The sequence below is a fragment of the Triticum dicoccoides genome, chromosome 4B, assembly GCF_002162155.2.
Source record: "Triticum dicoccoides isolate Atlit2015 ecotype Zavitan chromosome 4B, WEW_v2.0, whole genome shotgun sequence".
NCBI classification, from domain to species: domain Eukaryota; kingdom Viridiplantae; phylum Streptophyta; class Magnoliopsida; order Poales; family Poaceae; genus Triticum; species Triticum dicoccoides.
In genome coordinates, this window is record NC_041387.1 from 16314568 (window position 1) to 16337824 (window position 23257).

Genomic DNA, 23257 nt, shown 5'->3' on the forward strand with positions numbered 1-23257 from the left:
CCTTGGAGATCCCATCTCCTAGGGCCAGGCCCCTCCAGGGGGCCTATATAAAGGGGGGAGGGAGGGAAGCCACACCCATGCTCTTGGCGCCTCCCTCTCCCCTTGCTACACCTCTCCCTCTCGTAGAAGCTCGGCGAAGCCCTGTCGAGATCGCTGTTGCATCCATCACCACGCCGTCGTGCTGCTGGATCTCCATCAACCTCTCCTTCCCCCTTGCTGGATCAAGAAGGAGGAGGCGTCTTCCTCAACCGTATGTGTGTTGAACGCGGAGGTGCTATCCGTTCAGCACTAGGATCATCGGTGATTTGGATCACGACGAGTATGACTCCCTCAACCCCGTTCTCTTGAACGCTTCCGCTCGCGATCTACAAGGGCATGTAGATGTACTCCTTTCTCTCGTTGCTAGATGAACTCATAGATTGATCTTGGTGAACGTAGGAAATTTTTTATTTTATGCAACGTTCCCCAACAGTGGTATCAGAGCTAGGTCTATGCGTAGTTCTCTTTGCACGAGTAGAACACAATTTGTTATGGGCGTAGATGTTGTCAACTTTCTTGCCACTACTAGTCTTATTTTGCTTCGGCGGCATCGTGGGATGAAGCGGCCCGGACCGACCTTACATGTATGCTTACGTGAGACAGGTTCCACCGACTGACATGCAGTAGTTGCATAAGGTGGCTAGCGGGTGTCTGTCTCTCCCACTTTAGTTGGAGCGGATTCGACGAAAAGGGTCCTTATGAAGGGTAAATAGAAGTTGGCATATCACGTTGTGGCTTTCACGTAGGTAAGAAAACGTTCTTGCTAGAACCCTATTGCAGCCACGTAAAAACATGCAACAATAATTAGAGGACGTCTAACTTGTTTTTGCAGCATGTGTTTTGTGATGTGATATGGCCAAAAGTTGTGATGAATGATATATATGTCATGTATGAGATCATGTTCTTGTAATAGGAATCACGACTTGCATGTCGATGAGTATGACAACCGGTAGGAGCCATAGGAGTTGTCTTAATTTATTGTATGACCTGCGTGTCATTGAAGAACGCCATGTAAATTACTTTACTTTATTGCTAAACGCGTTAGTCATAGAAGTAGAAGTAGTCGTTGGCGTGACAACTTCATGAAGACACGATGATGGAGATCATGGTGTCATGCCGGTGACGAAGATGATCATGGAGCCCCGAAGATGGAGATCAAAGGAGCTATATGATATTGGCCATATCATGTCACTATTTGATTGCATGTGATGTTTATCATGTTTTTCATCTTGGTTACTTAGAACGACGGTAGTAAATAAGATGATCCCTCATAATAATTTCAAGAAAGTGTTCCCCCTAACTATGCATCGTTGCGAAGGTTCGTTGTTTCGAAGCACCACGTGATGATCGGGTGTGATAGATCCTAACGTTTGAATACAACGGGTGTAAGCCAGATTTACACACACAATACACTTAGGTTGACTTGACGAGCCTAGCATGTACAGACATGGCCTCGGAACACGGAGGACCGAAAGGTTGAGCATGAGTCGTATAGAAGATACGATCAACATGGAGATGTTCACCGATGTCGACTAGTCCGTCTCACGTGATGATCGGACACGGCCTAGTTGACTCGGATCATGTTTCACTTAGATGACTAGAGGGATGTCTAATCTGAGTGGGAGTTCATTGAATAATTTGATTAGATGAACTTAATTATCATGAACTTAGTCTAAAATCTTTACAATATGTCTTGTAGATCAAATGGCCCATGTTACCCTCAACTTCAACGCGTTCCTAGAGAAAACCAAGCTGAAAGATGATGGCAGCAACTATACGGACTGGGTCCGGAACCTGAGGATCATCCTCATAGCTGCCAAGAAAGATTATGTCCTAGAAGCGCCGCTAGGTGAAGCACCAATCCCAGAGAACCAAGACGTTATGAACGCTTCGCAGTCTCGTGTTGATGATTACTCCCTCGTTCAGTGCGGCATGCTTTACAGCTTAGAACCGAGGCTCCAAAAGCGTTTTGAGCAACACGGAGCATATGAGATGTTCGAAGAGCTGAAAATGGTTTTCCAAGCTCATGTCCGGGTCGAGAGATATGAAGTCTCCAACAAGTTCTTCAGCTGTAAGATGGAGGAAAATAGTTCTGTCAGTGAGCACATACTCAAGATGTCTGGGTTGCACAACCGCTTGACTCAGCTGGGAGTTAATCTCCCGGATGACGCGATCATTGACAGAATCCTTCAGTCGCTTCCACCGAGCTACAAGAGCTTTATGATAAACTTCAATATGCAGGGGATGGAAAAGACCATTCCTGAGGTATATTCAATGCTAAAATCAGCGGAGGTAGAGATCAAAAAGGAACATCAAGTGTTGATGGTGAATAAAACCACTAAGTTCAAGAAAGGCAAGGGTAAGAAGAACTTCAAGAAGGACGGCAAGGGAGTTGCCGCGCCCGGTAAGCCAGTTGCCGGGAAGAAGCCAAGGAATGGACCCAAGCCTTAGACTGAGTGCTTTTATTGCAAGGGAAGTGGTCACTGGAAGCGGAACTGCCCCAAGTACTTAGCGGACAAGAAGGCCGGCAACACCAAAGGTATATGTGATATACATGTAACTGATGTGTACCTTACCAGTACTCGTAGTAGCTCTTGGGTATTTGATATCGGTGCATTGCTCATATTTGTAACTCAAAGCAGGAGCTGCGGAATAAGCGGAGACTGGCGAAGGACGAGGTGATGATGCGCGTCGGGAATGGTTCCAAGGTCGATGTGATCGCCGTCGGCACGCTACCTCTACATTTACCTACGGGATTAGTTTTAAACCTCAATAATTGTTATTTAGTACCAGCTTTGAGCATGAACATTGTATCTGGATCTCGTTTAATACGAGATGGCTACTCATTTAAATCTGAGAATAATGGTTGTTCTATTTATATGAGAGATATGTTTTATGGTCATGCCCCGATGGTCAATGGTTTATTCTTAATGTATCTCGAACGTGATGTTACACATATTCATAGTGTAAATACCAAAAGATGTAAAGTTGATAACGATAGTCCCACATACTTGTGGCACTGCCGCCTTGGTCACATTGGTGTCAAGCGCATGAAGAAGCTCCATGCTGATGGACTTTTAGAGTCTCTCGATTATGAATCATTTGACACATGCGAACCATGCCTCATGGGCAAAATGACCAAGACTCCGTTCTCCGGAACAATGGAGCGAGCAACCAACTTATTGGAAATCATACATACTGATGTGTGCGGTCCAATGAGCGTTGAGGCTCGCAGAGGATATCGTTATGTTCTCACTCTTACTGATAACTTGAGTAGATATGGGTATGTCTACTTAATGAAACACAAGTCTGAGACCTTTGAAAAGTTCAAGGAATTTCAGAATGAGGTAGAGAATCAACGTGACCGAAAGATAAAGTTCTTACGATCAGATCGTGGAGGAGAATATTTAAGTCACGAATTTGGTACACACTTAAGGAAATGTGGAATCGTTTCACAACTCACGCTGCCTGGAACACCTCAGCGTAACGGTGTGTCCGAACATCGTAATCGCACTTTATTGGATATGGTGCGATCTATGATGTCTCTTACCGATTTACCGCTATCATTTTGGGGATACGCTCTAGAGACAGCTACATTCACTTTAAATAGGGCACCGTCTAAATCTGTTGAGACGACATCGTATGAATTATGGTTTGGGAAGAAACCTAAGCTGTCGTTTCTAAAAGTTTGGGGATGCGATGCTTATGTCAAGAAACTTCAACCTGAGAAGCTCGAACCCAAGTCGGAAAAATGCGTCTTCATAGGATACCCTAAGGAAACCATTGGGTATACCTTCTACTTAAGATCCGAGGGCAAGATCTTTGTTGCCAAGAACGGGTCCTTTCTGGAGAAAGAGTTTCTCTCGAAAGAATTAAGTGGGAGGAAAGTAGAGCTTGATGAAGTACTACCTCTTGTACCGGTGAGTAGCGCAGCTCAGGAAGATGTTCCTGTGGTGCCAGCACCAACTGAAGAGGAAGTTAATGATGATGATCAAGGTACTTCGGATCAAGTTACTACTGAACTTCGTAGGTCTATGAGGACACGTTCCACACCAGAGTGGTATGGCAACCCTGTCCTAGAAATCATGTTGTTAGACAACAGTGAACCTTCGAACTATGAAGAAGCGATGGCGGGCCCAGATTTCAACAAATGGCTTGAAGCCACGCAATCTGAGATAGGATCCATGTATGAAAATGAAGTATGGACTTTGACAGACTTGCCCGATGATCGGCGAGCGATAGAAAACAAATGGATCTTTAAGAAGAAGACGGACGCAGATGGTAATGTTACCATCTATAAAGCTCGACTTGTCGCTAAGGGTTATCGACAAGTTCAAGGGGTTGACTACGATGATACTTTCTCTCCCGTAGCAAAGCTGAAGTCCGTCCGAATCATGTTAGCAATTGCCGCATACTATGATTATGAGATATGGCAGATGGACATCAAAACGGCATTCCTTAACGGACATCTTAAGGAAGAACTGTATATGATGCAGCCGGAAGGTTTTGTCAACCCTGAGAATGCTAACAAGGTAAGCAAGTTCCAGCGATCCATTTATGGGCTGGTGCAAGCATCTCGGAGTTGGAACATTCGCTTTGATGAGATGATCAAAGCGTTTGGGTTTATGCAGACTTATGGAGAAGCCTGTGTTTACAAGAAAGTGAGTGGGAGCTCTGTAGCATTTCTCATATTATATGTAGATGACATACTTTTGATGGGAAATGATATAGAACTTTTGGACAGCATTAAGGCCTACTTGAATAAGTGTTTTTCAATGAAGGACCTTGGAGAAGCTGCTTACATATTAGGCATCAAAATCTATAGGGATAGCTCAAGACGCCTCATAGGTCTTTCACAAAGCACATACCTTGATAAGATATTGAAGAAGTTCAATATGGATCTGTCTAAGAAAGGGTTCTTGCCTGTATTGCAAGGTGTGAGATTGAGCTCGGCTCAATGCCCGACCACGGCAGAAGATAAAGAAGAGATGAGTGTCATCCCCTATGCCTCAACCATAAGGTCTATTATGTATGCCATGCTGTGTACCAGACCTGATGTAAACCTTGCCGTAAGTTTGGTAGGAAGGTACCAAAGTAATCCTGGCAAGGAACACTGGACAGCGGTCAAGAACATCCTAAAGTACCCGAAAAGGACTAAGGATATGTTTCTCGTTTATGAAGGTGACGAAGAGCTCGTCGTAAAGGGTTACGTCGACGCTAGCTTCGACACAGATATGGATGACTCTAAGTCACAAACCGGATACGTGTATATTTTGAATGGTGGGGCAGTAAGCTGGTGCAGTTGCAAGCAAAGCATCGTGGTGGGATCTACATGTGAAGCAGAGTACATGGCAGCCTCGGAGGCAGCACATGAAGCAATCTGGGTGAAGGAGTTCATCACCGACCTAGGAGTCATACCCAATGCGTCGGGGCCGATCACACTCTTCTGTGACAACACTGGAGCTATTGCACTTGCCAAGGAGCCCGGGTTTCACAAGAAGACCAGGCACATCAAGCGTCGCTTCAACTCCATACGTGAAAATGTTCAAGATGGAGACATAGATATTTGTAAAGTACATACGGACCTGAATGTAGCAGATCCGTTGACTAAACCTCTCCCTAGGGCAAAACATGATCAACACCAGAACGTTATGGGTGTTCGATTCATCACAATGTAACTAGAATATTGACTCTAGTGCAAGTGGGAGACTGTTGGAAATATGCCCTAGAGGCAATAATAAAATGGTTATTATTATATTTCTTTGTTCATGATAATTGTCTGTTATTCATGCTATAACTGTGTTATCCGGAAATCGTAATACACGTGTGAATACATAGACCACAACATGTTCCTAGTAAGCCTCTAGTTGACTAGCTTGTTGATCAACGGATAGTCATGGTTTCCTGACTATGGGCATTGGATGTCATTGATAACGGGATCACATCATTAGGAGAATGATGTGATGGACAAGACCCAATCCTAAGCATAGCTCAAAGATCGTGTAGTTCGTTTAGCTAGAGCTTTTCCAAATGTCAAGTATCATTTCCTTAGACCATGAGATTGTGCAACTCTCGGATACCGTAGGAGTGCTTTGGGTGTGCCAAATGTCACAACGTAACTGGGTGACTATAAAGGTGCACTACGGGTATCTCTGAAAGTGTCTGTTGGGTTGGCACGAATCAAGACTGAGATTTGTCACTCCGTATGACAGAGAGGTATCTCTGGGCCCACTCGGTAATGCATCATCATAATGAGCTCAACGTGACCAAGTGTCTGGTCACGGGATCATGCATTACGGTACGAGTAAAGTGACTTGCCGGTAATGAGATTAAATGAGGTATTGGGATACCGACGATCGAGTCTCGGGCAAGTAACGTACCGATTGACAAAGGGAATTGTATATGGGGTTGATTAAATCCTCGACATCGTGGTTCATCCGACGAGATCATCGAGGAGTATGTGGGAGCAAGGTTGTCAGAATCGCGATTCTGATATACGATTCTACGACTTTACGATCCAAACTAACCCCTTTGATTCTATGATTTTACTACATATAATCTACGTTTCTATGATCCTGATAGTGAAGATTCTACGATTTGCGATCCTACCATCGGAGCTCCGATCCGATTCAAAATCATGATTCTGACAACCTTGTGTGGGAGCCAACATGGGTATCCAGATCCCGCTGTTGGTTATTGACCACAGAGGCGTCTCGGTCATGTGTGCATGCCTCCCGAACTCGTAGGGTCTACACACTTAAGGTTCGATGACGCTAGGGTTGTAGAGATATTAGTATGCAGTAACCCGAAAGTTGTTCGGAGTCCCGGATGAGATCCCGGACGTCACGAGGAGTTCCGGAATGGTCCGGAGGTGAAGAATTATATATAGGAAGTCAGGTTTCGGCCATCAGGAAAGTTTCGGGGGTCACCGGTATTGTACCAGTACCACCGGAAGGGTCCCGGGGGGTCCACCGGGTGGGGCCACCTATCCCAGAGGGCCCCATGGCTGAAGTGGGAGGGGAACCAGCCCCAGGTGGGCTGGTGCGGCCCCCTTTGGGCCCCCCCTACGCCTAGGGTTGGAAACCCTAGGGGTGGGGGCGCCTCCACCTGGCTTGGGGGGCAAGTTTCCCCCTGGCTGCCGCCCCCCTTGGAGATCCCATCTCCTAGGGCCGGCCCCCCCAGGGGGCCTATATAAAGGGGGGAGGGAGGGCAGCCGCACCCATGCTCTTGGCGCCTCCCTCTCCCCTTGCTACACCTCTCCCTCTCGTAGAGGCTCGGCGAAGCCCTGCCGAGATCGCTGCTGCATCCACCACCACACCGTCGTGCTGCTGGATATCCGTCAACCTCTCCTTCCCCCTTGCTGGATCAAGAAGGAGGAGACGTCTTCCTCAACCGTGCGTGTGTTGAACGCGGAGGTGCTGTCCGTTCAGCACTAGGATCATCGGTGATTTGGATCACGACGAGTACGACTCCCTCAACCCCGTTCTCTTGAACGCTTCCGCTCGCGATCTACAAGGGTATGTAGATGTACTCCTTTCTCTCATTGCTAGATGAACTCATAGATTGATCTTGGTGAATGTAGGAATTTTTTTATTTTATGCAACGTTCCCCAACACGAAGCGCCGACGAGCTCACTCGTTGAGCCGGCCGCCGACGCACACCACGTGTTCGACGAAATGCCCCCAAGGTGAAAAAAATTCCAACTTTTCTTTTCTTGTTATTTTTTCAATGCATCATCACCTATAGATAGCTTATTTGCATTGTTCAAAAAACTTTGTAGTCTCAACGATGATGCATACATGTCAACTATGGGTGTTGGGTCCAACAATTCGCATTGGTCTCAAACCAATGACATCCATTTCGAAGACCATGAGTTTGAGGTGGACGAGGAGGGTGAGGGCATTGTCGACGCATCGGAAGGAAGAGCGGGCAATTACACCACCAACGATGACAAGTTACTATGCTATACTTATTTTCAAGTGTCGAGGGATCCATCCATTGGAGGTGATCAAAGTAGAGACGCGTATTGGGGGCGAATGAAAGAACACTTTGATGCTCACAACATGAGTGGAATTGACCGCTTCGAGAGATCACTTCGGTCCCGATGGTCGACAATCAACTCGGATTGTCAAAAGTGGGCGGCCGTACAAAAGGGAGTTGACAAGATTAACCCAAGTGGCACAAATGAGGATGATCGAGTAAGTGGCATCTCATATATGTTCATCATACTTGTTTTGGATACTTTGGTGACCGAAGTGCTAACTTGTTTTGTTTTTCTTGTAGTACAACATTGCACAAAACTTGTTCAAAGAAGAGACGAGGACAACCAAGAAGGGGAAGATTAAGAAAGGCAGGATCTTTACCTTGCCTCATTGCTATGAAGTGTTAAAGGATGATGAGAAATGGAAGAAGCATGATGGTTTGGATGATTTGCATTTGAGCAACAAACGCAAGCAAGCAATTGAGTTGAATGATGATGATGAGGAGGATGATGCATCAAGTGATGACGGCAAGAGAAGCCCCACACCCAACTCGGTTTCATACTCAAAGCCAAAATGACCGGATGGGTGCAAGAAAGACAAAATCGAAAAGAAGAAGAGGAAAGGAGATGATGAGCTCAAAAATGCTATGGAAGCAATTGTCAACGCAATAAGAGAAGCCAACGAGGTGAGGAAAATGGCAAGGGACCAAGATGCCGCGGCCGGGGAGAGGAGGTTGGCGGCCCAGGAGAGGAGGGTGGCCGCCGAGGAGAGGAAAGTGGCATTGGAGGAGAGGAAGGTGGGCATGGAGGAGCGAGCTAAGTTGTTGGAATGGGAGAAGCACTTGTTCTTCTTGGACACATCTTTGTTCAATGATGCGCAAAAGGAATACGTCAACCTTGCACGTGAAGAAGTCTTGATCCAAAAAATAGCCATGATCCGCATGAGTGGCGGTGGCCTTGGCGGCATGGGTGGCGGTGGCCTCAGCGGCATGGGTGGCGGTGGCTTTGGCGGCATGGGTGGCGGTGGCCTTGGCGCCATGGGAGGCATGGGTGGCTTCGGAGCCATGGGAGGCATGGGTGCACCTCCGGCCGCCATGGGAGGCATGGGTGGCTTTGGAGCACCCTCCGACGCTATGGCCGCCATGGGAGGCATGAGTTTTGCTTCTCTCATGGGAGGCATGGGTGCACCTCCGGTCGCCATGGGTGGAATGTCTTTCGATGTGCCTTCTCACACACATTCCCATGAAGATGCCGTTGAAGATCTTGCCAACACCGTCGGAGCTTCACGTGATGCGGTGCGTGATGAGGAGAGGGAGGAAGATTCATCTTCGGAGGCGGAAGAATCATCTTCGGAAGATGAGGACGAAGACGAGGAAGATGATTGATGTGTCTTTCATTTATGTCTTGAACTTTAGTTTGCATTTGAACTTGGTTGGATGAACTTGTGGGCATGATTTTGAACTTGTGGGCATGAACATTTATTCATCAACTTGTTTCTGTCAAATTTCACATGTTCATTGCATTTTGATGAATGTTTCAAACTCATTTTGTGTCCAAAATATCATATATGTTTAAATGCCCGGCGAGTCACGCGCGCTGTATTTTTGTACGCTGCAGGAGCAGCGCACGCGCGCTGCATTATAGCGCGGCTGCTGGAGCCAGCGCTGGCGGCCGCGCTAAACATGCCGAAGCGCGCGCGGCAAATAGGCTTTTTGCGCGCGGCGCTTAGCGCGGCTGTTGGAGATGCTCTAACAAGGGACAATGGGACACAATGTTTATCCAGGTTTGGACCCTCTTAAAGGAGGTAAAACCCTACGTCCTGCTTGGTTGTATTTGATGAGTATAGGGGTTACAAGAGTTGATCTACCTCGAGATCGTAATGGCTAAACCCTAGTTGTCTAGCCTATGAATATTCTGATAGCCTCTACGGACTAAACCCTCCTGTGTGCCTAGGGTTGTACAGAGTCGGTTACATTTGGGCTTGCTTGTGCTGAAGCCCCAACAGTTACTGTGTGGTTGCTCTATGAATACAGCGGGGCGAAAGCCTATTTCGAGAGGGTTTTTTAAATGGGCAATGCTACGCGCCCGCCGGGTGATAAACTGATAAGATCAGCTGCCTCGGCAACCGTCAGATGCCACCCAAAATAGTCGTCCGATCTACCGTCCTAGCCAACTGGGCGCCTTCGCAACAACTAGCTTGTTGCGCTCATGGCTTTGCAACAAGGACCTTGTTGCAAAGGTCCACTAAGACAACACCACTGCCTCGCCATGGCGTGAGTGCCTCGGCCATGGAGCATCACCGCCCGTCGGAGTCATCGCTCCTCCTCCGAACCAGCACCCTGGGCACCTGCCTCTACTCCAGCATGGCAACAATGAAGTCTCACGCCGGGCACTCCTCTGGCGATTTCTGCAACCGAAGCTATGTTTCTGAAACATGAGTCGTGTTGCAATGTCTGCCCTCGTACACTCTAACGCGGGGCGCTCATTCTGCGCTTTTTGCAACCGGGGCTATGTTTCTGAAACAATACCCTTGTTGCAGAAGAGAAAATACTCATCGTCGAACCATTTTTTTTCTTTCTGAAACAAGACCTCTATTGCAGAAACTTTCTAAAACTAGACCCTGTTGCTGAAAGAAAAACTTCACTGCCAAACACTTTTTTTTCTTTCTGAAACAAGATATCTGTTGCAGAAAGCTTCGGAAACAAGACGCTGGTTGCACACACACAAAAAACTAGCCGCACAAGACTTGTCGCTTCGGAAACAAGAGCGCTCGATCAAAATCAATCCGACGGTTACGCGGGCGGCGGATGCTGTGCGTGCATCAGCCGGCCGAAGGTTAGCGTTTTCCTTTTAAAATCCCGCGAATCAAAATGCGTAGAAATTGGACAACAGCGCTTTGGCTCTCGAGTGCTTCTGCCCCCGTAGATGAACAGCAAAATCGTTAAGAATATTAAAAATAATAATCAGAAAACGCCAACCCTTTTTGTGATGCTCATGTGCGGAAAGGCCGTATCAAATTTCGTGGAGTTTGAACATTTCAGTAGCTCTCATCAAAAAAGTTAATTCCGGGGCTGTGGCGCTAACAGTGGTATTTTGGTTTTCAGAATCACTAACAATGATTTCTTTTTTGTTAGGAAACAGAATCACTAACAATGATAGTAGTGCTACTCACGCAGGCCTGCAGCAACCGCATCCCCCACCTCTCGCCCTTGCGGTTCCTACCGTCACCACTTTTCCCGGTAAGAACAAGAAATCTTTCTCTCTCTCGTGTCTTTGACTTAAACCTGGGCAAACGTCGGGCCGGACCGGGTTTCGGGCCGGGCTTGTAAAAGCCCGACCTTCATTTCTCAAGCCCGAGCCCGGCTCGAAGCCCAAAATACTTCCTGATTTCAAGCCCGAGCCCGGCCTGAAATCAAGCCCGAAGCCCGAAAGCCCGGCCCGAACGCTATTTTTTAGTACGTGTACGTGAAAGCCCGGCCCGAAGCCCGAAAGCCCGGCCCAAAAAATAGAAAAAGAGAAGCTTGAGCCCGGCCCGAACTACATCCCGGGCTGCAAAACAAAGCCCGAGCCCGGTCCGAGTGTCAAGCCCGGCCCAGCCCGGCCCAGGTTTTTCGGGCCGGGTCGTCTGGCCGGGCTGCCCATGCCCGGGTTTACTTTGACTCCTCGCTAGTCGCCACGCAGTCGTGCGCTTGTGTCGCTTTCCCTTTTCTTCCCCCCGTCGCCTCCACCCACCAAATCCTTCCCGTCGAAAGTTCCACCTCGGAGTCCACCGAATCCCCTCACCATCGCCAACAACTGCTGCCCGCTCCCTACACAACCATCGCTCCCCCAACCCCTCACCCCGTTCCCCCAGCACCCCAATCCGGCCAGCCTCCGCCGCATCCCCTCTGCATTCCTCCCCATCCCGGCGATCGACCGCGCAGGCCGCTTCGCGCGCGCGGCCGACGGGTCGGCTCTCTCTCCATCTCGCGCGCGCGCGTCTGCGGCTTCTGGTTCTCTGAATTTTTTGTTGCTGCTCCTGGTGTTTGATGGCGCAGGGTCTGGAGGAGAAGTCGAGCGGCATTGCTGGATTCGGCGGCACGCGTCGGGTCGGAGGAGGCGCCTGACTGGCTGGCAGGTGAGCGATGCTCTTCGTGTGGTTAGAAGTCGGGCGCCGCGGGGGTCGAGTCTAGCAGACGGATTTGGCTGCTAGACTTAGTTGTTGGTTGTTTGTGCGTGGCTTGCCAATCTTAGTAATAATAATACTGTGCGCGGTGATCTGGCGGGAGGCGGCGGGGTGCACTCCCGGCGTTTGATTTTGGTTCGACGCGCGTTTTGGATTGGGTGAGGTGCTTCTTAATTTGGCGGGTTAGGTGATTGGGCTGTTGTAATCTAATATTAGCCTGCGACGCTGGGAGAACCCAATCTGTGCCTACTATGTTGAGTGGAGTAGACGCCATGGACTCCCCCTCCCCAGTCGATGAACTAACTGGTTATTTCAGTCAAAGGGACACGAAAGAGCAACTGAATTTGGGTGACAATCTATTATTAGGATGCCAAATTGCGTCTGGCCGATGGAATGCCAGAACCTAACCTATATGCTATGTTCAGTAAAGGAGATGCTGTGGACACTTCTAGTTGATCAACTCTTGGTTATACTCCAGTCCAGTCAAAAGATGGAGAATAAAACTGGCCTTTTGAAGCCGAACCAAAGTGCGGATAGATTGAGTGCCTGAACCTGATCTGTATGTGGAGTGAACTAGACGTGATAAACTGGTTGGTTCAGTCAAAAGAAGGAGATAAAATAGTTGGATGTGGGTGATATCCTAATATTAGGACGCCACGTTGCGGGCAGATGGAATGCCTCAACCTATGTGTTCAGTAAAGCAGATGCCATGGGCTCTTCTAGTCGATGAACTGTTTGGCTTTTGAAGCTGAACAAACAGTATGAACTCTGAAGTGTTTAAGGGCCTGTCCAAGTGTTTAGACATTTTTCTGGCTGCGAAGTGAAATTGCTTAACTCACTGACAATGGCCAGATTTGTTTATCCTTTAGATTCTTCATTCATGTCTCCCATGGGATCTGTCAGATATATATATTCCATCCTGTACTCTTTTACACTACAGTCAACCTCTTGCATATAAGATTCACAGCTTTGTTTTAATCAAGCACTTCATCTGCTGCAGTTATATGTACTGATAAATAATGAAGCCACCTTGCTCCCTCTATTTGAACTTACAATGGATTCACTTTGTCTTTGCCCCATGTTAACATTTTCTTCATGTCGCGTTTAATTACGCAGGGTTTGGAGTAGGAATCGAGCGGCATTGCTGGATTTGGCGGCACTCGTCGAGTTGGAGGAGGTGTGTGACTTGACGGGTGAGTAATACTCTTCGTGTGGTTAAAAGCCGTGATGAGTCGGGTCCGGTAGATGGATTTGATGCTATGCTTGTTAGTTGTCTATGCGCGGTTTGCCAACCTTAGTAATATTGTGCATGGTGATCTGCCAGGAGACGGCTGAGTGCACTCGCGGTGTTTGATTTTGATTCGATGCGTTTTGGGTGAGGTACTTCTTAATTTGGTGGGTTAGGCGATTGGGCTATTCTAACTTAGCCTGCGACGCTGGGAGAACCTACTCTGTAGGTGTTGAGTGAACTAGATGCCATGGACTCTCCCTCCCATTCAATGAACTGGTTAATTCAGTCAAAGGGAGAGGAAAGAGCAACTGAATTAGGGTGATAATCTAATATTAGGATGCCACATTATGGAATGCCTGAACCTAACCTGTATGTTCAGTAAAGCAGATGCCGTGGACTCTTCTAGTTGATCAACTCTTGGTTATAATCCAGTCAAAAGTTGGAGATAATACTGGCCTTTTGAAGCCGAACTGAAGTGCTTAGGTGATTGGCTATTATAATCTTAGCCTACGACATTGCGGATAGATTGTGTGCCTGAACCTGTTCTGTATGTTGAGTGAACTAGACGCCATGGACTCTCCTGGTCGATAAATTGGTTAGTTCAGTCAACAGAAGAAGAAGAAAGAACTGGATTTGGGTGATATTCTAATATTAGGACGCCACGTTGCGGGCTGATTGATTGCCTCAACCTATGTGTTCAGCAAAGCAGATGCTATGGGCTCTTCTAGTCGATGAACTGTTTTGCTTTTGAAGCTGAACAAACAGTATGAGTTCTGAAGTGTTTAAGGGCCTGTCCAAGTGTTTAAACATTTTTCTGGCTGTGAACTGAGATTGCTGAACTCATTTTCACTCGTTGACAACGACTAGATCTGTTTATCCTTTGGATTCTCATGTCTCCCATGGGATCTGTCAGATATATACTCTTTTTTTCTAAAGTTTGTCAGATATATATGCCATTCTATTTACACTACAGTCAGCCTCTTGTATCTGATATTGGCAGGCTTTATTTTAATCAAGCACTTCATTTCCTGCAGTTATATACTGATAAATAATGAACCCACCTTGTTTCCTCTATTTAAACTTGCAATGGATCCACTCGTCTTTGCCCCATGCTAACATTTTCTCCATGTCTTTTTTTTTTTTGTAAAAAAGAGGTGAGATCTGCATCATGCATGCAAGAAAAGAGTGATGATGCTTGCATAGTTACAATGCAGTAACACAAATACGGCAGAGCACAGCTTGGGCGAAATGCACACACATACACAACTTATATAGCTTTTAAGCCTTTAATAGATCGACCTAATCTGCAAGCCACCTAAGCTAATTTTCTTCCAGACCTACTCTCTTTTTTGGGTGGGATTCATCATTTGTTTGGCCGATTTCCTTTCGTCTTTGGTACTCAACCTTGATAGAAAGTTTGTATAAAATTGATCTGTTTGACAAGAAGATAAATAAGATTAAAATATAAAGTTCAATATTAATCTGTTGTATTTAGGTGGAATTGGCCAGCATGTTTGGCCGATTTCCTTTATGTTTCCTGTTAGTTCTACTCTACTTTATCTTCAACAAATGCAATGGAATTGGCCAGCATGTGACTGTTTTCAGGTGGTGCATACTCATGTTTTAGTTTCTTTTGTGCACATTGGAAGAATGTGAATGCAGAATTAACTCAAGATCATGCCTGTAAATCTTCTACACTCCCTCCATTTCTGTATTGCAAGGCCACTTCGTTTTTCGTGTCAAACTTTGACTTATATTGAAATGTGCATCCAGTGACATACTTTTTGTGGCATATAACTCACTTTTTTGTTAGTAAAATTAATGGTCAAAGGTAGACATAGAAATATGAAGTGGCCTTGTATACATAAATGGAGGGGGTATATGTTATATGAAATTTCATAACCCAATTTTTCCCGCAGGCACCAACAGCGCTATGATGTATTTTGTATTCAGATGACATAAGGAGTATTGTGTCTCATATATTTGTTTAGAAAGAGATGAAAGTTGGTGCTCTTCTGACCTCTGCTGGAATCAACATTGGTCTCTGTATACTTTTTCTGTCATTCTATTCCATTCTGAGAAAGCAGCCACAAAATGTTAAGGTCTATTTTGGGAGAAGGATTGTTGAGCAGCATAAGCGGCTCCGAGGGGCTTTTATTTTGGAGAGATTTGTTCCATCTCCTAGCTGGATTGTGAGAAGTCTGCAATGCACGGAAGATGAGATCCTATCTACCGCTGGGTTGGATGCAGTTGTTTTCAATAGAGTTCTGGTATTTAGGTGCATACTTTTTTACTTTTACTCTCTTTGCCTCTTCAATATTTACCGTTCGATGTTTATGAGAGAGATCTTTTGAGTTGTGCTAAGTAGAAGGTTCACTTTTGAAAATAGCAACATGTTAATGTGACTTTTTAAGCTATATTGCTTTCACTTCTAATCTTTGATATGTGAGTGACATAGTTTTCCTCCTTCAAACTAGAAAATTCAGAACATTTTAATATGAAAGCTGAATAAGAAAATCTAATTAACTTTGTATAATTGCAGAAAAATAGGAAATGTGACCTGATATCTTAATGTAGAGATGAATCGAAACAACAAACTTAATAAATGTAATCGCCTCATAGATCAAAATGAAATCGCTAGACTTAACTAATCAAATGGGCAATCTGGGGTATGTTTGTTGCAGTTTATTCCAATTTAATTACTTCTGTGTCCACAAGCATTATTTATTCATCACCATTCTTGGTAGATGTGGGTTTCTTCTGTTTACAGATGATGTAAACATCTGTCTACTAAAAGGAAACAAAATTATATTAGAAAACATCTTTGATATCCTTCCACTTTCAGCTGATGTTTATGTTTTTTCAACAGCATACACATATTCTCATTAGCTGCCATTCTTTGTTTATTTGGAGTTCTCCCATTGAATTATTTTGGACAAGATATGTGTCATTAACGGATTCCTTCAACATCATTGGAGACATTCACAATAGGAAATATGAAAGAGAAATCAATATGGTGAGCAATTGAACTTCTCTTATTTGGTTATGAGGAGGCTAACTAGATTCGTTGAATATGCCATCTTATATGTTTCATCTTTTGTTTAGCTGATTTATACCTTGTTCCGGTGTTACCTAGGATCTAAGTTACTAGTTCTGTGTTTGTCGTATATACTTGCCACGTAATCATTTAGGCAGATTTCTTTGGAACTTATACTCTTGGATTTTGTTTGGTCATAACTGCAGGCTTTGGGTCCATTGCATCGCGCTGTACACCATATCTGGTGTAGCTTGTTTTCTTCTATATATGGTACGCATCAGTAATTTTACCTTTCAAAATTACTTAAATGTTCAATTACCTTAATCTTCAGGAACCTTATTTGTAAAAAAAATCCTACATTGTTGCTTTAGGAATACAAGCGTATTGCTAGACTGAGGTTGCTTCATCTTGTTCGAACAATGAGCAAACATAGCCACTTTACTGTTCTTGTCCGTGGGATACCAAAGTCAACTCATGAATCATTCAACAGTGTTGTTGAGAGTTTCTTTACAACGTACCATGCACCGAGTTACCTATCTCATCAAGTTGTTTATAAAGTTGGTAAACTTCAGAAGATAGTGGTAAGCAATATCTCATCAAGTTATGTGATATGTGGACTTTACCAACTTTCTATTCTCTTTTGTGGAAATGTAATGCTGCCGCTGGAGATTCCTGATTAAACATTGTTGTACTTATCTCTGCACTATCCCGTGATAATGAAATATTAAAATTGTTTGATAGCCACTGATAAACAAAAGTAGATCAGTGGTAGTCTGGTAGAGCACATGCACAAGCACTGTACTCATGGCAAGTCAAGGCAGCCCAGGGGTGCCATGGCGATAGTTAGGCATTAAACAAACATAATATATCACATGGCAGAAAATGTGAAACTATACCTCATATTGTTTTTCCATACGCCTCCCAACAAGGGGAGCGGGGTTCCACTATAAGCTTAACAAACAGAGTTTTGTTGCAAAATGAGAAGGAAACAAAAACTAAAAGAAATAAAGTCCAGACAACCAGCTGCAAAGAATTAACCAGACCAGGCCACCACCCAAAAGACCTGAATACAAACAGCAAAGGTTCATAGCAAAACAGACGCTAGCACCAGCACAAAACAAAGTACTACAACCTTGCATCCCAAGGTCCCACATAGCACCTAATGAGCTTTTTCAATAGGTACCAAAGTTACTGGCGGTCTTCCTCTCCTCGTCCAGACTGACCACCTTCATCTTCTTCCTCCGCCTCTGCAATGCTAAGAAGAGTATTGTTTGGAGAGGCACGGGCAGCTTCACGAGTCCTAACAGCAGAGTTACGGATCGCTGACGCTCCATCCAGCAGGTTTTGCTTATCACTATCCTTCATATTAGGAGATTTAGAACTTAAATAACAAGTAACATCAACATAAAGGCTGCACCAGTTAAGATCAATTAGGCCTTGTACAATGCTAGATGCTTGGGAGGTGCTTAGAAAAATAAACCGGACTTTTCTGAAGCACCGGTGCTTATTTCTACAGGAGAGATGCCTAGTTAAGCGTCTCTCTTAAGCACCGATGCTTAAGAAAAGTCTTGTTTATTTCTCTAAGCATCTCTCTTAAGCACCTTGCATTGTACAAGGCCTTAGCAATTAGCAAGTCCATACCATCGGACAACTATACAGCAAAGAGCAAACTAATACGTTGGTAGCATTTATCATGACCTGACATGACTTGAATACACGCCCTCAAGCCTCAAATCATTTTGTGTAGATTATGGGAAGTCTTCTTTCAACTTCACTGCTTCAACTTCGTCCTCCTCATCTGTATGTAGTTGCATGGCTTTAAACATCCCTGTGTTTAAGTAGTGGTGATCTCTTCAGTAGGACTACTTGTCATCAATAATATTTTGCAACATGCGGAATCGTTGTAGTTTTTTAGAGCAATGCAAACCACCTTTATTGAACCAGTAAAGCAGGACTATAATTACCATAAAGCACTGCCAATGAGATTATGAGAGGCCGGTGAGCTGTTTGACCAGCACCATCTTTGCATATTGCTATTGGCTTGTCTAGAGCATCTCTCTAACGGAACTCTTAAAACTCATGCTAAGCTCTTTGCGTAATCTCTGTAGTGCAACTGCACAGGACAATATGTCGAACTGAAATTCAGAATAGGCTCCTTACGAGTTTTAAGTGTACATGTATTTCTTTTTGTTGGGTAATTCAAAACTATTATACATGCAACGCATGCTTTTATGTTGCAGGATCATTCCTTTTCTCAGCCATCCATTTTTCCTATATCACGAGGGTACTATTTTCAGATCTTTGAATCAATACCCTCATTGCATGTTCATAGTACTATCTGTTTGTAGTGATAGCTTATATCCTTACTTTTCAGATGGGTGCAAAGAAGGTTTATAGGAAGTTCAAGCATTTTAAGGGTACCACAGTCGACCAGACATGCAGATCTGTGACATATCGATGTTGTCTTTGTGGGGTGTCATCAAATTCGTTCCAGTTGTTGCCCACTGAAGAGCAAGAGAGGGGAAAACCTTGTGTGAAAAATTCAAACTTGAACTTACCTGCCAAGGTCAACTAGCTATCATTTAGTTCTTTGCTTACTATTATCGTCACTAAATTATTCTAATCTACTAATTTAATTGTGCTCACCGAATACAGGAATGTGCTGCTGCTTTTGTATTTTTCAAAACGCGGTATGCAGCGCTAATTGTATCCAAAATTCTCCAGACATCCAATCCTATGAAATGGGTCACTAGTCTGGCCCCAGAACCGAAAGACATGTACTGGTCAAATCTTTGGTTACCGTACAAGCAGCTTTGGATTCGCCGCATAGCTACACTTCTTGGTTCTATTGTTTTTATGTTCATTTTTCTTGTACCTGTGACATTTATACAAGGTCTAACTCAGCTGGAACAGCTGCAACAAAGGCTCCCTTTCCTGAAAGGGTTATTGAAAGGGTAAGTAATCTTAACGCTTAGAACTCACTTGTTATTATTAAATGCAGGGTTTAACTCAGCCGGAGCAGCTGCAGCAAAGGATCCCTTAATTTGTATTGACAATACAATGTGCATTAATCAAAATGACTCAATTTGTTAGTAGGATTTAATCTAGGGTTGAGTATCCGAGATAACATTCAATTATGAGGCCTTCCCTTTCTCTAAAAAAGCCATCACAATTATGGCGGTGGTTCAAATTAATAGGTATAGTTTTGAGGCATATAATTCATATTTTGTCGGTCCAATTCATGATCTAGGAATGCGCGTGTGCCTTATAAGCCGGACGGGTGGGAGTACTGAAGTGTGGAGATATTGCAGTCTTTAATTCATCATTACAGAAAAATTTAACGATTATTAGTTCTCCTGCAGGAAAATCATGACCCAGCTAGTAACTGGATACCTTCCCAGTGTGATCTTGCAAATATTTTTATATACTGTCCCCCCAACCATGATGATGTTTGCGACACTAGAGGGACCTATTTCTACCGAAAAAGGCTTTCGCCCCGCTTTATAAATAAAGCAAACCGCCACAGAGCATACAAACCCACACAAGTCCACACACACACCCAAGTCTCACGACAAAGTACATAGGTTCTGCTGAGGGCACAGCTCAACAAGCCCAGAAGGAAAGAAAAAACAACATCATCATCACACAAGGCGCCTAAGCAGGCTCCGGCGGAAGAGGGACCTATTTCTCACAGTGAAAGGAAGAAAAGTGCCTGTTGTAAAGTATTATACTTCACCATTTGGAATGTTTCTTTGTCAATGTCTTATCAGGTTCTGCAATTAACCAACTGAATGCCTTGTCAAGACCAAAGGACATTCCAATGGAGCTTGCCAGGGCAATTCCTTTACAGGTGAATCACATGTTTATGTTCTGTTGTTTATGAAGATGCAAAATATAAATATTTAACTAGGTATATACAGTGTATTTATTTGTTTTTAGGTTGAGTTTCTCCAGGTGCTCGCTGCATTTTATTGATGACTTCTTTTTTACTTCCATTTCAGGCCACCTTCTTTACCACCTATGTTCTGACTTCAGGATGGGCTAGTCTGTCGTCGGAAGTTATGCAACTCTTTGGTCTTATTTGGAACTTTCTAAGGAAATATATTCTGAGAATGAAAGAAGATAGTGATTGTATCCTCTCGTTTCCGTATCACACTGAACTACCAAAAGTTCTGTTGTTTGGACTATTGGGCTTCACATGCTCTGTGCTAGCACCTCTGATCTTGCCCTTTTTACTACTGTACTTCTTTCTTGCCTACATTGTGTACCGAAATCAGGTGAGTAACTAGATATAAACTTCAAACATTTAATTTGTTTGCAAACGAAGTTCTTATTTGAAGTCCACATGCATAATTTGGTCTATAATATGAGTAAAGTAAAAAATATATGTTCCAATGTGTATGCAATCATTTTGTCTGAAATTATTCTTTTATAATGGGCGAAATTTGAATTTGATAAATCCTCATGTGCTAGCTCCATTTTAGGTGAAATGCAATCTTTCTCTTGGATATACCATTTGACATGTTTTCTCTGGTCTTGTATAACTTTATTGTGGTTAGATATCTTTTACTTAGTTATTTAACCTGAGTTTTAGGATAACTCAAACCGTTTTCCTAGTTCGTGATTTTGTTTACACTACAAAATATTCGTGGAAGAATGTCCTCTGTGCTCCTATAACCTAATGGGTTGGTAATTTATCATTTTCAGTTCATCAATGTTTATTGCACAAGATACGACACTGGTGGTCTATATTGGCCAATTGCGTACAATGCGACAATATTCTCTCTGGTGCTCACCCAGATCATCTGCCTTGGTGTCTTTGGCCTTAAAGAATCCCCAGTAGCTGCAGGCTTCACTGTACCTCTTATCATCACCACTCTTTTATTCAACCAGTATTGTAGAATGCGTCTTCTGCCGTTATTTGGGACTTTCCCTGCACAGGTTAGTATAATTTCTTTAACAATTGGTAAAATTTAACTTATACATACAAAGGGCTCCATAGAGAACTTATTATTCATCTTAGTGTCGATCTACTACATTTTAATGCTTTCAACTGGGAGTAGGTAACTGGCATGTTTTATGTTCTGAATACTACTCCCTCTGTAAACTAATATAAGACTTTTAGATCACTAAGGTAGTTACTTTAAATGGATCTTTTACATATATAGTTCTCACTTGCCATTATTTGTTGTTGGACACGCACAGGTTTTGATAGACATGGACAGAGAAGACGAGCAATCGGGCAGAATGGATGAGATTCACGAGGGCCTCCATTCTGCCTACTGTCAGTCCACCGACATGGAATCCGCCGACGACATATCTCTGGAAAGAGTTCAAGCTGTCAGTACAACAGATGAAGATGGCAGCGGCAGCTCAGGTGAACCTAGCGGCAAAGAAAGTGTCGGACAACCAGTAACCGACTTGTCTCACCCGACACTGAAAGGGCTCCCCGTTGTCGGTTACGGCGTGCAGTGAGATCACTCGGTTTCATGATCGGGTTGCAGAAAAGAGGCGTGTCAGCGTAAGCCGTGGTGAATGTACATACTGCATACAATGTGCACATAGAACAACACAGAGAGACCAAGATACACACATACGGATATTACGCGGCTCCAAGAAAAGAATTTTTTTTTGCAGTGTTACCTGTTTTTCTTTTCTTTTGAAAGTCGATGTGTTTGCCTGTTTGGTTGCAAGGGTGCAATTTTGTGTTTAAATCGACGCCTGCGCGGACTTTTCGGGCCATTTTTGGCCATGCACGGACCCTTGAATTGCTTGCTGCGTTGTAACCTCAATTGCATTGTAACCTCAGTTAAACAAGTTGTTGTGGAAGAAAGCAATCCATCCAATCCATGTCTACAACGAAGTACAAGGAATGACTTGCGATCGATTATTAGTTCCACTCCAGAATTATTATTACAAGATACAAACAAACTGGAGTACAAAGAGATAGTACTAATAGACGGGGAAGTCAACGATGGGCCTGAGCAAGGCCGATCTATGCTGATTGGCCGGCCACGGCCCGCGCCTCACCTCACATCACAGGATAGCGCAGGTGGAGGACTCCTCGACGGCGCCGGAGGTGGAGCCAGCGGCCTTGTCGCCGGCGGCGGAGACGCCCGGCCAGTCGCGGCAGGCGCAGTGCTGGCCCTCGGGGATCTGCCGGTGCACGGAGGCGACGTGGCGGCCGCACCCCGCCCACGTGGACTTGCCGCACGTGCCGCACTTCACCTGGTAGCACATCGTCGCGCTCGCTCGGTTGCTCTCTCCGGTGGCGATGGCCGATGGATGGATGGATGGATGATGGAGCGATGGATGTCCGTGGCTTGAAGACGACTCGCTGGCTGCGTTATTTATGGACGGACGGACGCTCGGCGCGGCGGCTTTGGCCCGCTGTTCTCTTCTCTTTAGTTTAATTTAGTTTGACAGCTCCGTTCCTGCCTCCGAAGAAGAATTGAAGAATTGACTTTTCTTTTTCAAAGAACAAGAATTGAACTGATCCTGGCAAACAAGGCATCGGTCGGTGTGCTGCGCTGGCCTATGCTATTGTGTTCAGCGATAACAAGGGAGATGCGATGTGACGACCCAAGTCTAAAATAAATCTCGAAATGAGCAGCTGTTATTACTCCCACCATTTCATAATATAGTGTGCTCGCGTTTTTTGAGATTTAAATTTGATCATAAATTTAACCAATGAGTTTCAATGGTATAATATTTGATGATATACAGATCTCGATATATTATTTGATGATATAATATTTCGATATTTGATGAGAAAAAGGAAATTCAGAAAAATATTATACAGAT

At 44.5% G+C, this 23257-nt stretch overlaps 1 pseudogene; it reads left to right on the top strand.

Annotated features, from left to right (window-relative positions):
- Positions 1-11748: 11748 nt before the first annotated feature.
- Positions 11749-22303, top strand: LOC119294627 (annotated as a pseudogene).
- The last annotated feature ends 954 nt before the right edge of the window (positions 22304-23257 follow it).